This window comes from Chiloscyllium plagiosum, unplaced genomic scaffold, assembly GCF_037043375.1.
Source record: "Chiloscyllium plagiosum isolate Xiang-an unplaced genomic scaffold, Cpla_swu_hap1 HiC_scaffold_16, whole genome shotgun sequence".
NCBI classification, from domain to species: domain Eukaryota; kingdom Metazoa; phylum Chordata; class Chondrichthyes; order Orectolobiformes; family Hemiscylliidae; genus Chiloscyllium; species Chiloscyllium plagiosum.
The window spans coordinates 30,668,511-30,695,542 of NW_028270154.1; the positions used below are offsets into that span (position 1 = coordinate 30,668,511).

At 44.7% G+C, this 27,032-nt stretch overlaps 1 long non-coding RNA gene across 1 annotated transcript; it reads right to left on the reverse strand.

Annotated features, from left to right (window-relative positions):
• Window positions 1–1,457: 1,457 nt before the first annotated feature.
• Window positions 1,458–25,946, reverse strand: LOC122556565 (uncharacterized). The gene is made up of 3 exons (XR_006313565.2): window positions 25,886–25,946; window positions 20,758–20,844; window positions 1,458–2,591 (listed from the first exon to the last, which is right to left on the reverse strand). It is a non-coding gene; the product is annotated as an uncharacterized LOC122556565 (long non-coding RNA).
• Between the last annotated feature and the right edge of the window lie 1,086 nt (window positions 25,947–27,032).

Genomic DNA, 27,032 nt, shown 5'->3' on the forward strand with positions numbered 1-27,032 from the left:
CAGGGAAGAGACTTTGTCAATTTATCCTATCCATGTCCCTCAAGATTTTATAAACCTCTATAAGGTCACCCCTCAGCCTCCAACGCTCCATGGAAAACAGGCCCAGCCTATTCAACCTCTCCCGATAGCTCAAATCCTCCAACCTTGGCAACATCCTTGTAAATCTTTTCTGAACTCTTTCAAGTTTCACAACATCTTTCCGCAAGGAAGGAGACCAGAAATGCACGCAATAATCCAACAGTGGCCTAACCAATGTCCTGTACAGCCGCAACATGACCTCCCAACTCCTGTACTCAGTACTCTGACTAATAAAGGAAAGCATACTAAACACCTTCTTCACTATCCTATCTACCTGCAACTCAACTTTCAAGGAGCTATGAACCTGCACTCCAAGGTCTCTTTGTTCAGAGACACTCCCTAGGACTCACCATTAATACACTTAATTTGCTTTCCCAAAATGCAGCGCCTCGCATTTTTCTAAATTAAACTCCATTTGCCACTGATAAAGAAAATCAATGGTTGCTACTGCAGATCTGACATTATTGGTTAACCCTTGATGTCACGGCAATGAATTCCATTCTACAAGAGCAGGTCAGGGATTAGGAATTCTACAGTGGGTGACTCAGTTCTCATCTAAATCATGGGTATGATTGAGTGCTCTCCATTTGCCTGGTTGGGTGCAGTTCCAAAACACTCAAGAAGACCATCCAGGAGAAAGCTGCCTGTTTGACTGGCACTCAATTCAGTATGTTCAACATTCACTCCCTTCACCACAGCAGGAATTCTGACCTATATCTGACACCAGATCCTTAGCTAAATGATTGATTCTTATTTGCCTTCTGAGCAATTAGGAATGGGCAGTATATGCTGGCCTGGTCAGCAACTCCCATCACATGAACAAATAAAAAGAAACTTCATCATCTGCTGCAGTGGAGTTCAGGTTCCTGTACCCAGAACACTAGTTTAGGGCTCTGAGTTACTTGTTCAACAACAATATCATTATGCCACTGCTTCCCCTCCTAATAAATGGAAATGTTTCACTGGTGACTTCATTGAATGATGGTACATGCTTGAGGGGCTAAGTGACCTAATAATGTTCCCATAATTATATAATCCCATAATATTCTACAACTGTGCTCTCTGTTTCTGTGTATGCATGTAGTGTGAATAATATTCATGAGATCTCATGGTCGATCCTGTTACACTGGATGAATAAAGGAGCGAGAGAGCGTTTAAAATTTTAATTGCAATGTGTTACAACATCGCCTCTTGTCAGCGGCACTTGGTGCTATGCTACTGTGAGAACATTCCCAATTGGATATAATAACACATTACTACAGCATTAGCAGAGTCAATCAGACACACAGAATTCAAACAATGAACAACCTGTGGCAACAGTGTGGTATGGTACGACTAGTGTCAGGCAAAACGAAAAGCACTAAATCAAACACATGGTAGGCAGCACAGTTGTATTTATTGAAATACAAACTTTTTTTTGAATAAACAATGATCTTTTGAATTGAACAGTCCAATTCGGAATTCCATTTGCTAACGATGGACTGTGCAGACCCTCACAGATACATAGTCAGGCAACATGTTTCTGGGAAATATGCATGACATGGGTGATGTTACAAATATCTTCAGGAAATTTTATACATTTCTTTCATGCATTATCTTCCAACAAATATCCTGATTCATTATTGCCCATTTATCATGAGCAGATAGCGATAAATGATGCTACTGTCACAATGAATCAGTTGTCACATATTTATATTTATTTGCAAGGCTACCTGCATATCGCAACTCCAAATTTAACACCTCTCATCAAATCATATTATCATCTGAGCTCAAATTACTACTTACGTGTCTAACATAAAATTATGAATCAATCATTTAAAATAACAATCCACTTTTTCCAATCTGATTTAAACAGAAATTCTCTACTTTGACATCAGTTGTTACAAATGATCGTTCTTTTCCCTCACTCCTCCTATTTTTTTCCACTTTTGTCTTTCATTAGGAACACAGGAATAGGAATAGACCATCCAGGCCATTGAGCCTGTCCTGCCAGTTAATGGGATAAACATTGATTGAACTTTTATCCACAATGCCTTTCATCCACATTATCCCTATAACTCTTTACACTATTGATAATCAAATATTTATCAACTTCGACTGGTGCTGATGACTCACTGGGATTGTATACTGTAAATTTGAGGCCCACTATCGCTGAGAGTTGTACAAATGTTAACCTTATTTGCACAATGCCCCAATTTACCTGACTAAGTTTGAGAGAAAGAACAGAATAGATTTCTGTAGTGAACAAAAATAATTATTTATTACAATTAATTAGACTATTGCTACAGCTTAAAAAAAGGGAATACAACTCTACTAAAACTCTAATCCCATATTAGCTTCCCCTTACACACACACAGACAAACAAAGAGGAAAGCAGATTACTGATGGAGGTAGAAAAATTGGAAAGTCAGTTCAGTGATCTTTATTTTCTGGCTCCAGTGTCAAGATACGCCTTCTTCGGCTGGCCAGAGCCCTTGTTATTAAGATGACTTTCTCTGAATGCTTTAAATGATCTGTAAGACATACAGAGTGTCTGATTCATTTGGAAATTGTCTCTGATTTATAAATTCAGATGTCACAGCTCAAAAGAACTGCTGTAGGAAACGTAGAACATTGAACGTAGAACATAGAACAGTACAGGTCATTCGGTCCATGATGTTGTGCCAAGCATTTGTCTTAATCTAAGATCAGTCTAACTGATATACTCCTCAATTTATTGCCATCCATTTGCTTGTCCAACAATCACTTAAATGTCCCTAACTACTACTACCGCTGGCAGTGCATTCCGCATGCCCACCACTCTCTGCATAAAGAACCTACCTCTGATATCTCCCCTAAACCTTCCTCCAATCACCCTAAAATTATGACCCGTCGTGACAGCCATTTCTGCCCTGGGAAAGAGTCTCTGGCTATCTACTCTATCTATGCCTCTCATTACCTTGTACACCTCTATCAAGTTACTTCTCTTCCTCCTTCTCTTCAGTGTGAAAAGCCCTAGCTCACTCAAACTCCCTTCATGACAAGCTCTCCAATTGAGGCAGAATCCTGGTAGATATCCTCTGCACCATCTCTAAAGCACCTACATCCTTCCTGTCATGAGGCAACCAGAACTGGACACAATATTCCAAGTGTGGTCTAACCAGGGTTTTATAGAGCTGCAGCAAACCTCACAGCTCTTAAACTCAATCCCCGGCTAATGAAAGCCAAAACACCATATGCATTCTTAACAACCCCATTAACTTGGGTGGTAACCTTTTGGGATCTATATATATGGACCCCAAGATCCTGCTATTCCTCCATACTGTCAAGAATCCTGTCTTTAACCCTGTATTCAGCATTCAAATTCAACCTTCCAAAATGAATCACTTCGCATTTATTCAGGTTGAGCTCTGTCTGCCACTTTTCAGCCCAGCTCTGCATCCTATCAATGTTTTGTTGTAGCCTGCAACAGCCCTCAACACTATCTACAACACCTTGGTTATCGGCAAACTTACTAACCCACCCTTTCACTTCTTCATCTAAGTCACTAATAAAAATTATAAAGAGCAGAAGCCCGAAATAGATCCCCACGGGACACCACGGGTCACTGACCTCCAGGAGGAATACTTTCCATCCACTACCACTCGCTGTCGTTTTTCGGCCAGCCAATTCTGTATCCTAACAGCCAAATTTCCCTGTATCCCATACCTCCTAACTTTCTGAATGAGCCTACCATGGGTAACCTTATTAAATGCCTTATTGAAATCCATATACACGACATCCACTGCTCAACCTTTGTCAACTTGTCTCGTCACATCCTCAAAGAATTCAATAAGGCTTGCCTCCTCACAAAGCCATGCTGACTGTCTTTAACCAAACTACATTCTTCCAAATAGTCACAAATCCTATCTCTCAAAATCCTTTCCAGTACCTTGCTTACCACGGACGTAAGACTGATTGGTCTGTAATTCTCAGGGATTTCCCTATTCCCTTTGTTGAACAGAGGAACAACATTCGCCTCCCTCCAAACATCCGGTACTACTCCTGTGGAGAGTGAGATTGCAAAGATCCTCGCCAGAGGTTCAGCAATCCCATTCCTTGCTTCCCATTGTAACCTTGGATATATCTGCACCGGCTGTGGGGACTTACCGATCTTGATGCTTCCCAAAGTTTCCAGCACATCCGTTTTCTTAATATCAATCTGTGAAGCCTACTAACCTGGTCCACAGTGTTCTCACTACCAACAAGGGACTCCCCTACCTCTTCAAACTCCAGGCACAAGTTCCTTCCACTATCCCTGATCGCCCTACCCTCTGTGTGATCATTCTCTTATTCCTCACGTAAGTTTAGAACACCTTTTGTGTTTTCCCTAATCCTTCCTGACAAGGCTTTTTTGTGCCCCCTCCTTGCTTTCCTCAGTCCATTTTTGAGTTCTTTTCTAGCTATCCTGTAATCCTCTAAAGCTGTGCCAGATCCTTACTTCCTCAACCTTAAATAAGCTTCCTTCTTCCTGTTGACGAGAAGCTCCTCTCCTCGTCATCCAAGGCTCCTTCACCTTACCATTCCTTGTCTGACTCAGTGCGACAAAGTTATCCAACACTCGCAACAAGTGCTCCTTAAACAGCTTCCACATTTCTGTTCTGCATTTTCTGTGGAACAATTGTTCCCGACTTGTACTCCACAGTTCCTGTCTAATATCAGTATAATTTCCCATTCCCCAATTAAATACCTTCCCACACTGTCTGCTCCTATCCCTCTCCATGGCTATGATAAAGGTGAGGCAGTTCTGTTCACTGTCACCGAAATGCTCTCCCACCGAGAGCTCTGACACCTGGCCTGGCTAGTTGCCTGGCACCAAATCCAATATGGCCTCTCCCCTAGTCAACCCATCTACATATTGATTCAGGAATCCTTCCTGCACACACCTGACAACATCAGCTCCATCCAGACCATCTGCACTAAGGAGGTTCTAATCAATATTAGGGAAGTTGAAGTCACCCATAACAACAACTCTGTTACATCTGCACCTTTCCAGGATCTGCTGTCCAATCTGTTCTTCCATCTCTCTTCTGCTATTGGGGGGTCTATAGAAAACAGTCAATAAAGGGACTGCTCCTTTCCTGTTATTGACTTCCACCCATACTGACTCAGTAGACAAACCTTCCTTAACAATCTCCTTTTCTGCAGCTGTGATGCACTCTCTAATTAACAATATTACTCCCCCTCCTCTTTTATACCTCTCCATGTTCTTTTTAAAAGATCTAAATCCTGGAACATTCAGCAACCGTTCCTGCCCCTGTGAAATCTATCTCTCCGTTATGGCCACAACATTGTAGTTCCAAGTACTAATCCATGCTCTAAAGTTCATCACTCTTATTCCTGACACTCTTTGCATTGAATCAGACACACTTAAACCACTGCTTTGCCCTATCAACTGTGTATCCTTCCTGACAGACTCTCTGCATTCTATTTCTGCCTGCTCAGTAACTAACATCGCCTCTGATCTGTAGCTCTGGTTCCCATCCACCTGCCAAACTAATTTAAACCCTCACGAAGTCCTCTAGCAAATCTCCTCCTGCTGAGGACATTGGTGCCCCTTCAGTTTAAGTGCAACCCGTCCTTCATGCACAGGTCCCACCTTCCCCAGAAGGTACGATAATGATCTACATATATGAAACTCACCCTCCTGCACCAGCCCTAAAACCATGTGTTTAGCTGCACTCACTCCCTGTTCCTTGCCTCACTAGTACATAGCACTGGTAGTAATCCTGAGATCACTACTCTGCTCCTCCTGTTTTTTAATAACCAACCTAAATTAATCACTTTTTAGATCCTCATCCCTTTTCCAGGCTATGTCATCGATGACAATGTGCACCACGACTTCTGGTTGCTCACTCTCCCCTTTCGGAATCTTGTAGATTCGATCAGAGACATCCTGGACCCTGGCACCTGGGAGGCAACATACCTTCCGGGAGTACCGTTCACAACCACAAAATCTCCTGTCCATTCCTTTAACTATTGAGTCTCCTATCACGTGTGCTTTTCCATTCTCCGGATACTTGGCAAATCTTTGTACCATTTTTTGAACAAGGGCATGATATTTGCAACTCTCCAATCCTCTAGCACCACTCCCGAATCCAGGGAGGTTAGAAGGATAATTTTAAGTGGCTGTGCAATTTTCAGTTCCTTCAATATCTTTGGATTCATCTCATCTGGATTGATATCTTATCAACTTTTGAGTACTGACAATTTATTTAATATCTCCTCATAATCAATATTAAGCCCTTCTAGTGACTGTGTGCTCCTCCATTACTTTAGTCTGGACAATATCTGGTTCATAGGTAAACACAGATACAAAATATTCAATTAATACCTCAGCCACACTTAAAAGGGTTTTTTTTTTAATCACTTTGAGGTCCCTAATAGACCCTAAACCTCTTTTTTTGCTACCCTGTTATCAAATAAATTCCCATATCTGCTATATCAGCTGCCAGAAATTATTCCTTTTCTATCCTTACATTTTATTTTTCACCTCTTTTCTGAAGCTTCTGTGTTCAGATTTGGTATTTAATGCTTGGAACTTGTCATAAACTGATATTTTGTTCTTTAAATTAATTTCTATCTCCTTTGTCATTCATGGAAGAAAGTCCTTTTGAAGGCATATTCCTTGACTGTGCTCAAGCTATCTCCTCTTTGAATGTGGCCCATTGTTCAGCCACTGATCTTTTTTCCACAAAAAAATCAGTTCCAGCCTACCTGACCCAGATCTGTGTTTGTTCTATCCAAGTCCACTTTGCTAATTGACTGTGCTTACTCTGAATCAAAAACGCAATTTCATATTATCGTTCTAATCCTTATGATGGTTGTCAAAAGTCATTTGATCTACTTGACTCACTTCATTCCCAAGTAGCAGGTCTAGCAGTGGCTCCATTCTTGTTTGACTGCATACAGACTGCTGTAGGAATTTCTCCTGAGACACACTAGAAAAACTTATCCCTTGCTATACTTTAAACTATCCAAGACAGTACAAAGGAACCTCAGTTATCTGGCATTAGATTAACCAAATTTCGGATTATCCGAACAAGATCGCAAGGTCCTGATGCTTGGTTAACTATGTTATCCGGCATTCAAACAACCAAATGAAATACTCCCTGCCTGTGTCCTTTTGGAGAACCGAGGTTCCTCTGGACTGTCTTGGATAGTTTAAAAGGTAACCAGGGATAAGTGTTCCTAGTCTGTTTCAGGAGAAGTTATGGGTAATTAAAATCCCTTATTATAAATACTTTACAATGTTTTCCCTTCTCAGTGATTTCCTTGTAGATTGTTTCTCTAAATCCTTTCTACTTGCAGGTGATCTATACATTACACGGAGCAACATGATTTCAACCTTCTTATTCCTTAGCTCTGGCTAACTTGATTCTGCCTTTTAACCTCCTGAAATATCCTTTTCTTCCAATACTGCCATACTCTTCTTAACCAAAATCATCACCCATTTCCTCCCCTATCTTTTCTGAACACCTTGCAGCCAGGAGGACTTAACACCTCAACCTGACCACCCCTTAGCCAGATCTCTGTTCATGTCACAATATCATAGCCCCAAGAGGCAATCTAAGCCTGTAACTTTCTAATCTTGCTAACTACACTCCAAACATTTACATGATAGACCGGTAAGGTTATTTCATAGGGGATCCAGGGAGAGCTAGCCAATTGGATATAAAATTGACTTGACAGGAGGAGACAGAGGGTTGGGTGGACAGTTATTCTTCACACTGGAGACCTGTGACCAGTGATGTGCTGCAAGGATTGGTGCTGGGTCCACTATTGTTTATCATTTATTAAAAACAATTTTGATGTGAATATAGGAGGCATGGTTAGTAAGTTTGTGGATGACACCAAAACTAGTGGTATAGTGGACGATGAAGAAGGTTATCTAAGAGTACAATGGAATCTTGACCAACTGGGCCAATGAGTGAAGAATGGTGGATGGAGTTTAATTTAGGTGTTGCGTTTTGATGGGACAAATCAGGTCCTACACAGATAATGGAAGTACCCTGGGAAGTGTTGTTGAACAGAGACCTAGGAATGCAGGTACATAGTTCCTTGAATGTGGCATCACATATAGCCAGGACTATGAAGCAGGTGTTTTGCATGCTTGCCTTCATTGGTTGGAGCACTGAGTACAGGAACTCAGACATTATGTTACAGTGTATATTCTGGTCACCCTGCTAAAGGAAGGATGTTATTAAATTGGAAAGGGTGAAGAAAAGATTTACAAAGGATGTTACTGAAACTGGAGGGTTTGAGTTATAGTGAGAGGGTGGTTAGGCTGGGACTCTTTACCCAGCAACATAAGAGGCTGAGGGTTGACCTTATAGAGATTTATAAAATCTTGAGGAGCATAGATAAGGTGAATAGCCAAGATCTTTTCTCCAAGGTAGGAGAGTCCAAAACTAGAGCATATAGGTCTAAGGTGCGAGGAGAAAGATTTAAAAGGTAGCTGAGGAGCAACATTTTCACACAACGGGTGGTGTGTGCATGGAATGAGTTGCCAGACGAAGTTGTAGAAGCAGTAAAATTGCAACATTTAAAAGACGTTAGACAGATATATGGTTAGGAAAAGTTTAGAGAAATATAGGCCAAATGCAGGCAGACGGGACGAGTTCAGTTTAAGAAACCTGGTCAGCGTGGATGAGTTGGGTCTGTTTCCGTACCGTATACCTCGATGACTCAGATTTACACCAGCCATCCACCCTGCTGGACTCCCAAGCAGATGACCTTACAGTGACACCATGCACTTGTTGAAATCCAGAGCTATGATTAGTGTTGGTAGGGGCTACAATTTTCTTTCCATCACATGCCTGACCAGGAATCTCTTCCACATTTGCCACCTGTCAGTAACATATGTTGGAAAAATTTGCAAAGTTAAAGTTATTCTCTTCGATTTGTAAGCTTTGTTTTTGTATGGTATGGTCTATTGCTACTTAGTGGGACTGGTTTTACACTAATAATGCAACATGGTTTACCACGAAACATGGTTTATTATCATTGAAATGCATGGTAGATAGATATTCAACTTTACAAAACCACTCTTTCCCTCTAATATCTCGAGTAACCTTACAGTTCTTAAATGTCTATGCTCATGCACTAGTCTAAAATCTGCTTTGGGAGAGCAAGATGTTAAAATGTTTTGTACTACCCCAATTATAGCTGCTTTGAACTGAAGTTGAGGCTATTAGAATTCCTATAGTGTGGAAACAGATCCTTTGGCCCCAACAAGTCCACACCCACCCTCTGAAGAATATCCCACCCAAACCCTTTCCCCCTTATATACCCCTGACTAATTTACCTAACCTACTCCCCTGAATACTACAGCCAATTCATCTAACCTGCACATCTTTCGATTGTGGGAGGAAATCAAAGCACCCAGTGGAAACCCACAGACACACGCACAACATGCAAACTCCACACAGACAGTCGCCCGAGGCTGGGATCAAACCCAGGTCTCTGGCATTGTGAGATAGTAGTGCTAACCATTGGACCACCATGCCGTCCCAAGGATTCTTCATGCTCCCAATGTTCCTGCTTCTTGGGAGAAAGTGAGGACTGCAGATGCTGGAGATCAGACATGCAGGTCCTTGGACTCCTCCATCGCCAGACCATAGCAACACGACGGTTGGAGGAAGAGTGCCTCATCTTCTGCCTAGGAACCCTCCAACCACAAGGGATGAACTCAGATTTCTCCAGTTTCCTCATTTCCCCTCCCCCCACCTTGTCTCAGTCCCAACCCTCGAACTCAGTACCACCTTCCTAACCTGCAATCTTCTTCCTGACATCTCTGCCCCCACCCCCACTCCGGCCTATCACCCTCACCTCATCACCCTCACCTTAACCTCCTTCCACCTATCGCATTTCCAACACCCCTCCCCCAAGTCCCTCCTCCCTACCTTTTATCTTAGCCTGCTTGGCACACTTTCCTCATTCCTAAAGAAGGGCTCATGCCCGAAACGTCGATTCTCCTGCTCCTTGGATGCTGCCTGACCTGCTGCGCTTTTCCAGCAACACATTTTCAGTTCCTGCTTCTTGGGCCTGATATTCTCTGGAGTGTGTATGCAACCACTCTGGTCTGAGTGGCTTCTTTTAACTAATTATCCCGGGCAGTGGCTTAGCAGCGGTTTGATGTAACAATGTAAATAGCATAATTTAAATTGGGTTTCTGTCCCAGGAAGGCTGTTACAAAATACAGCATTGAGTATTGGAATCTCTCTATTGATTCAGCCAATCCTAGGAACTGCGCTGTCTCAAAAGCAACTCTACTGAAACTCCAATCTCTTGTTCCATCGAAAACCTTGCAGCATTGTCTCATCAACAACACATTCAATAATCAATCAAGGCTTGCATATCTGTCTGGCTTGATACAATTTGACAGTGAATGCTACAAGTTTTTTTTTAATAGAATCACTACAGTGTGGAAACAGGCCATTCAGCCCAACAAGTCCACACTGACCCTCTGAAGAGCATCAGATACAGACATTTCCCCTCACCCCATTTTTCCCATGGCGAACACATCTAACCTACATATCGCTGGACACTATGGGCAATTTAGCATGGTCAATCCACCTAACTTGTACATCTTTGGACTGTGGGAGGAAACCAGAGCATCTGGAGGAAACCCACTCCAGCTTAAAGTCTCTGTTCCACAGTCTCATTGACACCTATTGAATGTAATAAATCAAAGTAACTGGTTGCATATCTGTTTGGCCTCGTCCATCTCCCAATACATTGTTCAGTTGGCCAGTTTGTCCAGAATGCAATTCAGTTGCCAATACTGCTTTCAGTGTCCCAAAACACCCATTATTTTGTTTAAAAAGGGACATTTCACTACTTGCACATTACATTATGAATTTATCCTCCTTAGTCTTCAAGATATGGGCTGTGACTTGAAACTAGAACTCATTGCTTAGGGGCAAGAGCACTATCCACCACAGCACAAAACCTACCTGCCATAGTCCTTGTGAATGGATGACTGAAATGTATCTCTGAAAGTTTGGATTATTATGCTAACTCAGGGGTTCTGAGTATGTATTAATTAGTAAGATTTGTAATGAGAATATTTTAATACATTTTTAAAAAGAGAAGTTATTAAATTATTAAGAACATTCAGGAAGAAAACATCACCTTTTTACTTCAGAAGTTGAAGCTATTAATTCGACTAACAGATGTTATTCATAGAAACATAGAAACTAAAAGATAGGAACAGGAGGAGGCCATTTGGCCCTTTGAGCTTGTTCCCCCATTCATCACAATCAAGGCTGATCATCCGGCCCCATAAAGTAATCCTGCTTTCTCCCCATAATCCTTGATCCCATTCAGTCTCAAGTGCTACATCTAGCTGCCTCTTGAATGCATTCAATAGTTTGGCATCAACTACTTCCTGCAGTAATGAATTTTTCAGGCTCACCACTGTTTGGGTGAAGAAATGTTCTCATCTTCATCCTAAATGACCTACCCCGAATCCTTAGACTGAAACCCCTGGTTCTGGACACCCCTACCATCAGGAACATCCTCCCTGCATCTACCTTGTCTGGTCCTGTTAGAATTTTATAAGTCTCTCTGAGACCTCCCCTCATTTGTCTGAACTCCAGCAAAAACTAATCAATCTCTCATCATACGTCAGTCTTGCCATCTTTGGAATCAGTCTGGTAAACCTCCACTGCATTCCCTTGAGATCAAGAGCATCTTCCCTTCAGTTGTGCTGAATACTGTTTACATTTCAGAACCCGATCGTGTCTGCTTCAAAATGTGAATTATCCTGTTCTATTCAAGCTAAATCTTTGTACTCTTTTGTCTGCTTGCGGTGATTTTCCAATGAAAAGCAGCTTCATAATCTGACAAGGTAATTAAACCATCTCAATAAAAAGCTGGCTAAATATGTTCCAGATTAAGTCATCATCATTATTGTAAACAGCAACAAACTTTCTTGCATACTTTCAGAGGGTGAAAATGAAATCCATTATAATAAAGACAGAAAATGCTGTAGGCCCTTCTATTTTTTCCTAAGAGCAATTTTTATTTTTGTTTTGCTTTAGTCTTTTTAACATGCATCTTTATTTCCTAATCCTTTTGTTGCATCTCCAGTTTCAAACACTTTTTTTTTTAATTGTGCAAGGCTAGGTTCAAACTCTTTGCCTTCCTGCACAATCTAATTATACAGAATCGCAGAATTGTTACATGCCATTGGAGGCCATTCAGCGGTTGTTTTGAAAAGTCCTCAGAGGTAGTAACAGCCATTGGCTGTATTTTACTCACCTCATTTAGAAAGGACTTTACTCTGCCAAACTACCTCATTCTCCACTCAGGATGTTTTTGTAAAGGTAATACTATCTTGGCCCACATCAGTTACAGTTCTTTCCATAAAGCAGTGGACAGTACAGTCCAACAGCATCCACCCTTTCTTGAAAATAATTCCTTATTCACTGTCAGATCGTCCACATGGATCCTCAACAGTACCAAAGACCCAGAGTTCACTGAATCAGTGACAGAAATGATCAGGTTCCACTTTGCTCAGAAATTGATCCATTGATCCACAGCCCTCCCTCCTGCACTACCTCATCAGTTGACAGTTTATAACTTATTTATATCCAGAGTCTAATTACTTGTAATAAATAGTAATTTTTGCTAAGGAGAGAAACCTGATCCACACTTTCTGTCAACCTAGGTTTGAAAATCAGGTAAATGAATGATTCATTGCATACTTTCTAAAAAAAACTTTTAACTTTTGTTAATCCATAAATAATGGGGCTTGATTACCAATGCACTTTCCAAACGAGACATGACATTATGGTATTTTGGAAACCACTGACTGGTTTGGGACACAGTTCATCAATTCACACTATTGCTTTCAATAAAAGTTGATATTTTACATACAATTACCTGGGACTGTGATCACTTAGAAACATCAAACTGAAGAGAGAAATATTACCTGTGCATTAATTGCAACTGTAACTGCACCACATTGCATTATCTCACAACCAGGACACCAAAGAGCTGTTCATCAGTTCATAACACATGGGCCTACATTCCTAGGACTCACTGGCCAAACTCTTCATATTTTTGTATTCTTCACATCAATGGAAAACAGAATTTAATGCTGAAGAGTGAGACGACATCAGTTTTTCAGAACCAACTAAAAAGGAGATGAATAGTAGGACTATAAGAAATACAAAAGGTCAGATACGTGCAAACCTACAGATCATTGAAGACAACAGAGCAAGTGAATGAGATGGATAAGAAGATATATGATATACTTTTCTTATTATTCAAGGCTTTGAATACAAAAGCAGGGAGGTTATGATTGAGCTATACTAAGACCACAGCTTGAGTACCATATTTGGTTCTGGTCAACTTACTGTACAAAGAATGTGACAGCACTAGAGAGGGTGCATAGGAGGTTCTCCAGGATTTTGCATGGGTTCGGGCATTTCAACTATGAAGAGAAACTAGATAAGCTGGATTGTTTTCCTTAGAGTGGAGAGGGGAACTTGATTGGGTTATACAACACTATTCGGGATATAGATAGAGCAGATTGGAAAAATGAATTCCTGTTTTGGAGAGATCAATAACCAAAGGGAATAGATTTAGGAGCAGAAGATTCAGAGGGAACTTAAGAAAGAACTTTTTTTTCAGCCAGAGTGAGGTGGATAGCGAGAATTCACTGCCTGAAAGTGTAGTAGAGGGGGAACCATCAAAACATTTAAGAAGTATTTTAATAGTCCATTTTCAGAAGTACTATATCATACAAGGGTATGGACCAAATGCTGGATAATGGGACTGGAGTAGATAGGCATACACTGGAGGCCCATAGACCAGCGCATATGTCTCAACTGAGTGTGTTCTTGGGACTTATCAATTATTATGGCAAGCTCATCTCGGATCTGGCAACCATTCTAAACCCCTGGTTCTGTTGCTGGGAAAAGGGCAGCTGTGGAAGCAGACCCAGGAATGTGATGTGGCTTACCAAGAGGTGAAGAAAACCTTAAAAACTTTGGAAGTGTAAATGCATTTTGACCCAAAGTTGTCACTATAGTTGGAGTATGATGCCTCACCTTATGGGATTGGCACATCTTACCAAATGCAGAGGAAAGGCCCATTATGTTTGCATCGAGGTCACTAACGAAGACAGAGTGGAATTGTGCTCAAGTCAAAAAACATGGATTGAGCATTGTGTCTGGCATAAAAATATTTACCCATTTCCTTTACAACAGACACTTCATGCTTTTGACTGACACTGACCCACACAAGGATTCTGTCAACGGCAGCAGCACACCTGTAGAGATCGGCATTTGCTCTGTCAGCCTATGAGATCAAATACTGACAGACAGAGTAGCACAGCAATGGAGATACTCTGGCAGGGTGACCACTACCAGGGAGTAAAGATGTCCCCAACTGGAACCTGAAAATTATGTACTTTTTCTAAGGTGACTAAGTACTGGGATCAGCGAGTCAGGTACGGAGTCTACTCAGAATGATCCTGTTTTGAGCCAAGTGGTGGACTTGTTCCCGAGAAAGAAAACCAGTCATGGAAACTGCCCGGAGTTACACCTTCTGAAATGGTAAGGGTATCAGACAGATGGCTCCCGTGGGAAATGAGAATTACTCTTTCTTCCCCGTTAAGATGAAAGTTGCGGGAACCAGAGCACCAAGGTTACTCTGGTGTGGTGCCATAGCCAGGAACTATTTTTGATGTCTGAATGTGGACTTCCAGATTGAGGGGAAAGTGGGATCATGCAAATAGAACATAGAATATTACAACGCAGTTCAGGCACTTCGGCCCTCAATGCTGTGCGACCTGTGGAGCCAATCTGAAGCCCATCTAACCTCCACTATTCCACTCTTGTCCATATAACTATCCAAAGAACATTGAAATGCCCTTAAAGTTGCCGAGTCTATGACTGTTGCAGGCAGTGTGTTCCATGCCCCTACTACTCTGAGTAAAGAAACTACCTCTGACATCTGACCTATACCTATCACCCCTCAATTTAAACCTATCTCCCCTCGTGCAGGCCATCACCATCCTAGGAAAAAGGCTCTCACTGTTCACCCTATCTAACCCTCTGTCTTATATGTCTCAAGTCACCTCTCAACCCTCTTCTCTCTCACAAAAACAGCCTCAAGTCCCTCAGCCTTTCCTCATAAGACCTTCCCTCCATTCCAGACAACATCCTAGTAAGTCTCCTCAGAACGCTTTCTAAAGCTTCTACATCCTTCCTATAATGCGGTGACCAGAACTGTATGCATTACTCCAAATGTGGCTAAAGTGAGGTCTGCAGATGCTGGAGATCAGAGATGGAAATGTGTTACTGGAAAAGCGCAGCAGGTCAGGCAGCATCTAGGGAACAGGAGAATCGACGTTTCGGCCATTAGCCCTTCTTCAGGAATGTGGCTAGACCAGTTTTGTACAGCTGCAGCATGATCTCATGGTTCCAAAACTCAATCCCCCTACCAATAAAAGCTAACACACCATATGCCTTCTTAACAACCCTATCAATTTAGGTGGCAACTTTCAAGAACACGGAGTTCTCTCTGCTCATCTATACTACCAAGAATCTTACCATTAGCCCAGTACTGTACATTTCTGTTATTCCTTCTAAAGTGAATCACCTCCCACATTTCCATATTAAACTCCATTTGCCACCTCTCTGCCCAGCTCTGCAGCTTATCCAGATTCTGGATCAGTGGTGCTGGAAGAGCACAGCAATTCAGGCAGCATCCGAGGACAGGCAAAATCGACGTTTCGGGCAAAAGCCCTTCATCAGGAATAAAGGCAGAGAGCCTGAAGCGTGGAGAGATAAGCTAGAGGAGGGTGGGGGTGGGAGAGAGTGGCATAGAGTACAATAGGTCAGTGGGGAAGGAGATGAAGGTGATAGGTCAGGGAGGAGAGGGTGGAGTGGATAGGTGGAAAAGGAGCTGGGCAGGTCGGACAAGTCCGGACAGGTCAGGGGATCGAGTTTCTGGAGGTTAGAAGCTAGGATGAGGTGGGGGAAGGGGAAATGAGGAAACTGTTAAAATCCACATTGATGCCCTGGGGTTGAAGTGTTCCGAGGCGGAAGATGAGGCGTTCTTCCTCCAGGCGTCTGGTGGTGAGGGAGCGGCGGTGGAGGAGGCCCAGCACCTCCATATCCTCGGCAGAGTGGGAGGGGGAGTTGAAATGTTGAGCCACTGGGCGATGTGGTTGATTGGTGCGGGTGTCTCGGAGATGTTCCCTAAAGCGCTCTGCTAGGAGGCGTCCAGTCTCCCCAATGTAGAGGAGACCGCATCCACTAATATCATCTATTGTATCCGTTGCTCCCGATGCGGTCTCCACATCGTCCAGTGGCTCAACATTTCAATTCCCCCTCCCACTCTGCCGAGGATATGGAGGTGCTGGGCCTCCTCCACCGCCGCTCCCTCACCACCAGACGCCTGGAGGAAGAACGCCTCATCTTCCGCCTCGGAACACTTCAACCCCAGGGCATCAATGTGGATTTTAAGTTTCCTCATTTCCCCTTCCCCCACCTCATCCTAGCTTCTAACCTCCAGAAACTCGATCCCCTGACCTGTCCGGACTTGTCCGACCTGCCCAGCTCCTTTTCCACCTATCCACTCCACCCTCTCCTCCCTGACCTATCACCTTCATCTCCTTCCCCACTGACCTATTGTACTCTATGCCACTCTCTCCCACCCCCACCCTCCTCTAGCTTATCTCTCCACGCTTCAGGCTCTCTGCCTTTATTCCTGATGAAGGGCTTTTGCCCGAAACGTCGATTTTGCCTGTCCTCGGATGCTGCCTGAATTGCTGTGCTCTTCCAGCACCACTGATCCAGAATCTGGTTTCCAGCATCTGCAGTCATTGTTTTTACCTCTGCAGCTTATCCATGTCCCTCTGTAATCTACAACATCCTTTGGCACTATCCACAACTCTAGCGACCTTAGCATCATATGCAAATTTACTAACCCATCCTTCTATGCCGTCATCCAGATAGTTAATAAAAATGACAAACAACAGTGCATCTAAAACAGGTGGTTGAGGTGCCCCACTGTCGATGCCTGCTTTTTTCCACAAATCCGGACAACACTAGATTTCTGTTCAACAGTACCTTTATTATCGAACAGCCAGCGAGAGATTCAAAGCGTCACTAAAGTAGCCGAGTGCCTACTTGTAGCGGCTCTTCTTCACAAATTTCTGCTTTACACCCAGAGACAATATTTTTATATAGGATTTGAACAAAGACTTATCAGTCACACGGATGATTGACATCACATAACATAAAGTAAGTAATGGTGATTTTACAAAACCTGATGAATGTCAATGTCCTGCAATAATGTGTGAATGGACTATAGAAACCGATTATCATATCTTCCATGATAATGTGTTAATGGAAAGGAATTAAGCACATCGACCTGGACCCAATATACCGACCACTGCAATGGCCAGCTGGAACTGACAACCGGAAGTGGCAGATTCAAATCACTACAAATGCCGGAGGAAAGATCACAGAAGTGCTTCACAGGAGGCTCCCAAGCACTGAGGATGTCACCTAGACAGGGGACGAAACGTCTGCAACACAAATTCCCAGCTCGGCGAACAGAACCACAACGACGAGCACCCGAGCTACAAATTTTCTCACAAACTTGGAAAGGAATTAAGGCAGAAAGGTTTTGCCTACTACAAATGGGGAACTCGCATACCTATGCTAATATGGAGATGAGGTAACTGGGGGATTGACATACCTATGCTAATATGGAGGGGAAGTGAGACAATGGGAGAGGGAGGCAGCTAGCTGAGTTGGGGCCAGGGCTGTTCGTCCTGTCTGGAAAGGACAAAGGTCTTGTCTAGGTGTGGAATGGGGGAATCCACATGTGTGGATTGAAAGAGTACAGGCTTTCAGTTGCTGTTGCAGTAAGTCCTTTAGTAGTGGGAGTTTTAACCCTAAAGTCCCCAGTGTGCCCTGAAAGAGAAGCAAAGCATGGAACTGACCCTTTTGTGACATTTTAACTTCCTCATTCTGTCTTCTTGATCATTAGATGACCAACCAGGCCCCCGCCTCCCTCAGAGCCTGGAAGCATTCGGACAATAGTGGCCATAAGCACCAAAGTACTAAAATGCAGGAGATCACAATTAGTATGGTAATTCCGATATAAGCCAGCAGGCTGCCCAACCCTCCAAGGATGCCCCCCAGTAACCACTCTCCCATACCATTGCTAAAACCTCCCATCAGTAGTTTGGAGAGTCTGGCTTTCCCACGTGATATGTTTAGAGAGGTCAGTAATGTTGGTGGACTCATTAGAGATGTAGGTGCAACATTCTGCCCCCACAATGGCACAGGTACCACCCTCCATTGCTAGCAGGAAGTCCAGTGCCAAATGGTTTGGAGGGCCTTGGTCCTAACTGTGAGTAGCTCGGCGTTAAACTCAGTCAGAGTGTTAGCCATATCATTTGCAATGCTTTCCCATAGGGTCCTGAGCTGGCTAAGTTCTCGGGAGTGCAAATAGATTCCTGTCAGGGGAGAGAATATTCCCACCCAGGTGAGGAACTTCTGGATCTCAGGAGTGAAGGCAGGTTGCCCAGAACCCAAATGCGGGGCACAACATACCCCAGATAGCATGAACCCTCCCAATCTAGGGAAAAGAGATTCCTGATGAAGGGCTCCTGCCCGAAACGCGATTTTCCTGCTTCTTGGATGATGCCTGACTTGCTGTGCTTTTCCAGCACCACTCTAATCTTGACTCTGATCTCCAGCATTGGCTGTCCTCACTTTTGCCTAATCTGAGGAAACCAAGGGATAAGCTTTCAACCCGCAAATGAAGTATGTGCCATTGTAAGCTGTCAGGGTGGAAACAGTGCCTCCCACAGTCCGGGAGCAGGGTTATTCCAGAGGAGGCCCCTGGTTCTGTTGGAGATGGTGGACCAATTGAATATAAAATACCCATATTCTGTTAAATTCTGAATGGGTTCGACCCAGAGGATGGTAGAGGAGCACTCACCCATTCCAACATAAGTGCCTTCCTGCCTGAAGCAAATGGTGTAGTCCATGGTATTGTTGAGAATTACAAGGGAGGAGGGCTTATGTGATTGGTTATAACTGGGATGACACCAGCCCCTGAATGAGATCAGGTTAACCGTGCTGACCCTCACTGTGCATCGTCAGTGTTACCAAAATCACTGGAAGGACCTCTATGCAGTAGCCATTTGGCCAGCTCGTGCCAGCAAAAAGACACCGGCAAGAAAGGGATTCCTCCCACAAAGTGGGGGACATGTGGGCATATACCCAGCAGAGGGTATCGCTCCCTGTTACACGGGCTGTCTGATAGGCTAGGTGCAAAAAGGTACTATGCCAAGAGGTGTCAATTTGGGATCTACCCCTTCTCAAGATGTCACCTCACAAAGTCACCAGTATGGAAAACATTGTCCTTAGTGGTTGTCTGCTTCCACACTGGCTCTTTTGCAGTCAGTTCTGTGTATCCACTGGGGACGGCTGTGTACTTTCACAACCCGTGGGAGTGGTTAGTAGCACCTGAAACACCCTTTCCATCTCGGTCCCAGCTTTTTTCGTTCCCAGTCCTTTATCAGGACAAAATCCCCTGGCTCGACAGCAAGGTAGTTCCCTTCAGACAGATTGTTGCTTTCTTTGCAAGCCTGGTGTACCTGTGAATGCAAGCTTTGGAGAGTTTTGGTTAGCCCCTGTAGGTACACCCACACCTCCTCTCCCAGGGTGTTCATATTCAATTTCTCAGGGAGGGGTGGTCGGACTATCCCAGGTCCCCATGGGGTCCTCATTGGTTTCCCGTAAATTATCGCAGGAGGGGACAGACCGGTCTTGCTAGAAGGGGTAACCCTCGTGTGGAATAGGGCTGGAGGAGGACCTTCAACCAATTTTGGCCTGTTTGTTGTTTTAACATTGCTAGCTTGTTTTATAGGGTACTATTTGCTCGTTCTACCACACCAGCCACTTTGAGTGGTGGGAACAATGGAATTACTGTTTTATTGCGAGTTCCCTGCTAATTTCCTGATTAACTTTGGCCACGAAGTGTGGCCCATTATCTGAGCTAATAGTCTCTGGGAGTCCGTAGTGGGGAATTATTTCCCTCAGCAGTATTTTCACTACTGTTGCAGCTGTGTTGCCGTTGTTGGGATTGCCTCAATCCATTTGCTGAAGATCTCTATTATTACCAAACAATATTTATAACACTGTACTTTGGGTAGTTCTGCAATATCCAGTTGTAAACAATTAAAAAACCCAACAGGCAAGGAGGTGGTTCCTGAACTGCAAGGCATCCCTTTTCTAACATTTGATTTTTAACAGATTGGGCACGTTCATGCTCATTTCTCAGCTGCCTTCTGGAAGTTGGGGTGCCACCAGGTCTGTAACAAAGTGTTGACCATTCCCTCCTTGCCTCGGTGGGTACTGTTATGTACATAGTCTACTAAGATAGGTAAAAGTAAAGAGGGAACACAGACCTGTTTTGTAGGGGTCATCTATGGTTTGGTATGGGCATCTATGGTGCACCCCATCCGTGACCACAGTCTGTGTTCCCCCTGTAAGTTGAGTATTTCATCCAGGTCTGGCATACTCGTTCTGATACTTTTTGTAACATGATGTTTCTGTGAACCCAAGGGAACTAGAAGGGGGGGTGTAATGTTGCCTGTTTGGCGGAAGCACCTACCTGTTCATTTCCCTTAGAGACCCTGTCAGTTGCACCGGTGTGGGTTGAGCATTTGACCACTGTGAGGCTGGAAGGTTACTGTAAGGTCTGGAAGAGATTGTATACAAAAACAGCGTTACTAATGGGTTGCCCTGTAGAGGTTAAAAATCCCCTATGTTCCCATAGGCCAGTGTTTCAACTGCAGGAGGCCCGGTCACTGGAATGCTCCCCAGGACCGGACTATCATGGTTTGGTATGGGCATAGTCATGTGCGACACCAAAAGCTTCGTGAGAGTCTGTGAAAATATTGGCCGAACTGCCCTCAGCCAGGATACAAGCCCAGGTAAGGGCAAACAATTCAGCTTTTTGTGCTGATGGTGGGGTTTTGAAGTCTGCGTATTCAACCATCAGTAGCAATGGCATATCTAGAACATCACTGACCAGCAGGTGAAATGTAAGAGCTGCCATCCACGTAGAAGGTGAAGTCTACATGTGCAAGGGGTAAGTCAGCTAAATCACCATGAGCAGAGGTGAAAAGCTGATTTTGTAGCAGGCAATCATGTTCAGGAGATGAGAGATGCTGCGGGGGTTCCATCAGGAAGGTGGCCGGATTCAGGGTGGAGCAATGAGAAAAGGTCAATAGTAGGTTGTTGAGTAGGGCTGCTTCATATTTATTCTGGGCGTGGTGTTTTTGCATACAATTTTTTACAGGCCCTACTGTTACCTTCCAGCTTAGCAGTGGTCAAATGCTCAGCCCACACTGCTGCAACTGACAGGGTCTCTAACGGCAATGTTGAGTCTGCCGGGAGGTGAGAAGGTCGACAACAGAGTGCATGGTTAGAACCACCACCAGCTGGTGCAGGGTGATGTTTGAGGCAACTAATATGAGGACATGTGTGGCAGGAAGTACCTGGGAGCAGGGCGGGAAGCCAGCTGCTACCGGGTTCAATTTGGTTGAGAAGTATGCCACTGGCCGTTTCCTGTCTCCGTCAGTTTCGGTGAGGACAGCAATGGCACATCCATCCTTAATGGTAACATACAGTCGATCGTACAGAGGTCAGCCTAGGGCTGGGGCTTGTAGAAGTCTGTTTTTCAGTCCAGTGAATGCCGTCAGCTGCTTGGTTATAAGAATAAAGTTGGGGAGAGCATTGGTTGATGCCAGTGAAGTTGGTAGGCGAGCAGGGCTACATTCTGAATCCATTGCCTACAGAAATTTAAAAGTCCAAGGAAGGCCCGCATTTGTTTAGTGGTCGTAGGTGACAGGGTTTCTGCAATGGGCGGAATGCATTCTTCAGTCAATTTTCATTCCCCAGTGGAGAGGAGAAGCCCCAATAATTTCACCTCCTATTGACAGCTCTTGACCTTTATGGGGCAGAACCACATACCCAAGTTAGTGTAAAAAGTTCAGTAATACTGTGGTATCGGTCTCACAGATTGACAGGCTGTTACTGGCGACGAGCAGGTCATCTACATATTTGGACAACGGTAGATCCTTGTGGGAGTTTCAGGGTCCGTAACTGACTGTGTAGGGTTTATGAGAATAGGGTCGGTGAGTGGACAAATCCCTGGGGTAGGTGAGTCCAAGTATATTGCTGGCCCCGGTAGGTAAGGATGAATAAATATTGAGAGTCCAGGTGTAGCGGGAAGGAAAAGAAGGCATGCTGTAGATCAATGATAAGGATACAGGCATCAGCAGGTATGCAGCTTTATATGGTAGCCGGGTTTGGGACGAGGCGCCACAATCTCATTGATCTTCCTCAGATCCTGCAGCAACCTCCAGTCCTGTTGGCCTGGCTTGGGCACTGGGAAGATTGGGGTGTTGCACAGTGATTGGCCAGAAATGAGTCAATGAGGGTCTGGATTCCCTGTTCTGCCTCTGGTTTGATGACGTACTGTGGGATTGAAGGCAGGCTCTGGTTTGTCTTTAGTTGTATTTGTATGGGAGGGCAAGAAGTGCAGTCGACTTCATGGTTGGAGGCAGTCCACAGCTGGGGCGCGGTTTAAAGGCCCTGGTTGGGTTCACAGAGGATGTGTGGCGGGAATTCCCAGTTTTTCCAACGGCCCTCTGTTGCCATGGTCCCCTGGATATCGGAAGCGAGTTGTGTCAGGGTGTAGGCAAGGTGGCCCACATCTTTGGGTTTAAACCATGGGCTGATGTTTTGGGTGATGTGTGGGACTACCAACCCCGTTTGCTGCCACAGGGAGTGTGGGATTTGGACAAGGTAAGCAGAGCCTTCCCCACCGATAATCGAAACGGAGAACTCCATACCCTCCAACGGTGTGTAGTACTGGCCGTGATCTGCGGAGCATCAGTAGCATCATGGCAAGCTGTCACATGGGGGTCCGGAGTCAAGAGCGGCAGTGTGAATGTAGACTGTTCAATGCTGAGCCCCCACCACCGGGGGGACCATAAATCGGGGAAATTGCGCATGGCCATGCAGTCCCATCTTAATGCCTTCCTCTGTGCAGCTGATCTTGATTCCTAGGGGACAAAGCTGATCCCTGCATGCCAGGTTCCATCCAATCCTGGCTGTCACTGTGAAAGGAATAGAACAGACTTGCCTGCAGAACCCAACTTCCAGCAGAACAGTTTTAGGGTATATGCTGCTGGTCCCTTCAAACCCAGCCAGTGCCACGGTGTTGCCTGGTAGCTGTATTCCCTTGCTCCTCACAATCTCCTGATCAAGGGTGGAGTTGGTTGCACCCCACCCCCCCACCACCGTATCTATCATAAATGGGATTGGCATTCCAGTTATCTGTAAGGTGATGTGAGGTTCCTGCGAAGGGAAAGTGCTTACAACTGGGAGGTTACTGCTTGGAAATCAGGCGAATGGATTGTTACAGGTGAAACGAGTCCAGGATGGCAGGTCCGGGCCTGGATAGTCCGGTCCTGGGGAGGGGGCATTCAGCATTCCAGTGACCGGGCCTCCTACAGTTGAAACACTGGCCTAGCTGCCTCACTGGCAATCGGCCCAGTCTCTCTTTTGTCCAAGGTGCATAGCAGGCACACCCTGTGCCTCCCTCCAGGGTCCTTGTGGGGAGAGGTGGTTCAATGGGTTTCGTTGGACCGGCATCTGGGGAAAGGTCTGTGCCCAGGCGGTATCCCAACTCCATGGGAATTCGTTAGTGCTGCCCGAGGGTACACAGTGCTTGGAAGGCAACTGAACGAACTCTGTTTTTGGGTGAAATTTGGAGCGTGATTTGGGGTGATTCTGACCTTCCCAGTAACACATGAGGGCTCTTCTCATCTGGGACCTGGTGTTTTCAGACCAGTACATATTGTTTGTGTGTATCATGTCAGCAAGGCTGAGGGGACACATTGTAGAATCATTTGAGTTAAACCATGGTGAGTCCTTCCCAGAGTTAAAAACTTGATCCCCAGCAAAGGTCCCATAGCAGGCAACAAATCTCTCCCAGAAGTCTCCCCCGGCCTCTCCCACCTTGGGTCTGCAGCCGAGGAACTTGCTAATGTTAACGGGCTGTTGCAGGGCACTTTCTAATGACTGGAAAGTTTGATTCACTTGAGTGTCATCTTTGAATCTGTCACTTAAACCCTCGTAGGGGAGCACGCGGTGTATACCAACCCCCTGGAGTTGTTCAGGGAGAGGTGGGCGCCGCAGGGAGTGGAGTGCATTATTTCCCCCTCCAACTCTATTTTGATTTAATCCCTGCCCTCCCCTTCACTGTTTGATCACACAGCATTGCCCTTTGATGTGAAGGGCACTGCTTGTCACTGGCCACTTGGGTGTTTTCCTATCTTCCTGGTGGTGGAAATTGAATAAAGATTCGTGCACTTTGTGTCTCTCACTGTGTCTCACACCTACACACACACATACACCATGGGTGCTGGGGAAAAAATAAGCACTACCGCAGTTAGGCGGTAGTGTGGGGGGTTAAATAAGAGAAAAAAAACCCTCGTAGGTGAGGACTGGCCCTTTCCATCACTCTCATCCATTTGTTCCTGCCATTTAGTAACCTCTTCTGGTGACAAAATTATGTAGCAAAGGACAAATAGATCCCATGCTGTGGCATTGTATATTTGAATAGTGTGCTGGACGTACTGAGCGAATTGGGCAAGCTTATCTTTACGGTCTGGCACCTGATTCATAATCATAATCATTCCTTGGGGTTTCCACGGGACATAGCGATAGCGTGTGGCTTGTTTCCTCATCTGCTTTGGGGTTCGGCAACTGCCTGATAGGGAACATAGTTCAGGGGGTGACGTGACATAGTGACCTCCAGTGCAGAGATCACAGAGTGCCATAGATTTCCTAACGCGTGTTTTAACCCGGTCAGCTATGCAAGTTCTCTCAGGGCTCGGATACGGGGGACGGGAAGGGGGTTTGGGGTGGTTCAACTGATATCCTCAACACCCTGGGATTGCATCCCTATTCATCCTCTATCATTCCCTCCCTCCTCAAACAGGGTCAGTATGCCAGACCTGAGCTCGGGATCCTGAGAAGTGCTTTCGTTCTCCTTGCAGCGCTGCCGCTATAACCCCTCTAATTTATCTTGTCCAGCTTTAGCCTCTTTATGCTGTTTATCCTGTTCCCTTTTTCGCCTACCATCCACCCATTCACATTCGGCCTTCAGCGCTTCCCAGCCCTCCAGAGTCCCATCTGCTGTTAGTGCTTCCATCTCCCTGTCGCTGGCATTATTTTAACCCTTATTTCTCCAGCTGGCTAGCTGCCATTTGTTATCGGCCCTCTCCTTCCACTCCTTAATAATGGATTTCCACGTTTTCCCACAGTTTCTCTTCCAGATCAAGTTCACCGCTTGCTCACAGGCACCCAGGTCCCAAGCTCCCTCCAGAGGCCAGATCTTGTGCCCTGGTCGTTTGTTTAGTGCTGCACTTAGTTTTCGGATGTCTTTTTCCAGATCAGGTAAGTATTCGCACGTGTTGGGGGGGGGGGGGGGGGGGGTCCACTTTCCAGCCACATCAAGACATTATTCCATTTTACTTTCCTGCTCTATTATAAACAATTGACACTGACCCTATTCATCCCACGGGATGAGAAATTTACCGAGCCTGTTCTTTTTTTCCCACCAGCCGTATTCAAAGAGGCAGCTCCCAGACCAGAATTCACACAATATAGAGTAGCCAATGTCACGCCGCAGTGATTTTAGAGCAACTGGACAACTTTCCTACCTTACACACTGAGTCTGGGTGGCTTGTCAAAATACCGGTTCCACAGGGCGACTGACAGACCGTCTGGCTGAACACAAGGAGCAGTCTGGGGTAAAACACCCCGAGGCGCACTTACCGCTCAGTTCTGCCCAATTCAGATTTTCATGCCACATACTCAGCCCCGTGAGTCATTCCCTTTATTGAGATCGGGGTTGTGGCACCAAATGTTGATGACTGTTTTTTTTTCCTCACAAATCCGAACAACACAAGTTTTCTGTTCAACAACGGTGCCTTTATTATCGGACAGCCGGCGAGAGATTCAAAGCATCACCAAAGTCGCTGAGTGCCGACTTGTAGCAGCTCTTCTTCATGAATCTCTGCCTTACACCCAGAGACAGTATTTTTTATAAGACTTGAACAAAGACTTATCAGTCACATGGATGATTGCCATCGCACAACATAAAGTAGGCAATTATAATTTTACAAAACCTGATGAATGTCAATGTCCTGAAATAATGTGGGAATGGACTATAGACAACGGTTAACTTATCTTCCATGATTGTGTTAATGGAAAGGAATTAAGGCAGAAAGGTTTTGCCTGCTCTAAATGGGGAACTAACATACCTATGCTAATATGGAGGGGAAATGAGACAATGGGAGAGGGAGGCAGCTAGCTGAGTTGGGGCCAGGGCTATTAGTTCTGTCTGGAAAGGACAAAGCCTGTCTAGGCTTACTTACATGGAATGGGGGGAATCCACATGTGAGGATTGAAAGAGTACTGGCTTTCAGTTGCTATTGCAGTAAGTTCTTTGGTAGTGGGATTTTTAATCCTAGAGTCCCCAATGTGCCCTGGAAGAGAAGCAAAGCATGGAACTGACCATCCAGGTGACATTTTAACTTCCTCACCACTTGTAACTGAACTCCAGGATGAATATTTCCCATCAACCACCATCCCGTGTCTTCTTTCAGCTCGCCAATTTCTGATCCAAACCACTAAATCACCCTCAATCCCATGCCTCCATATTTTGTGTAATAGCCTACTGTGGGTAACCTTATCAAACACCTTATTGAAATCCATATACACCACCTCAACCGCTTTACCCTCATTCTCCTGTTTGGTCACCTTCGCAAAGAACTCAGTAAGGCTTGTGTAGCATGACCTACCCTT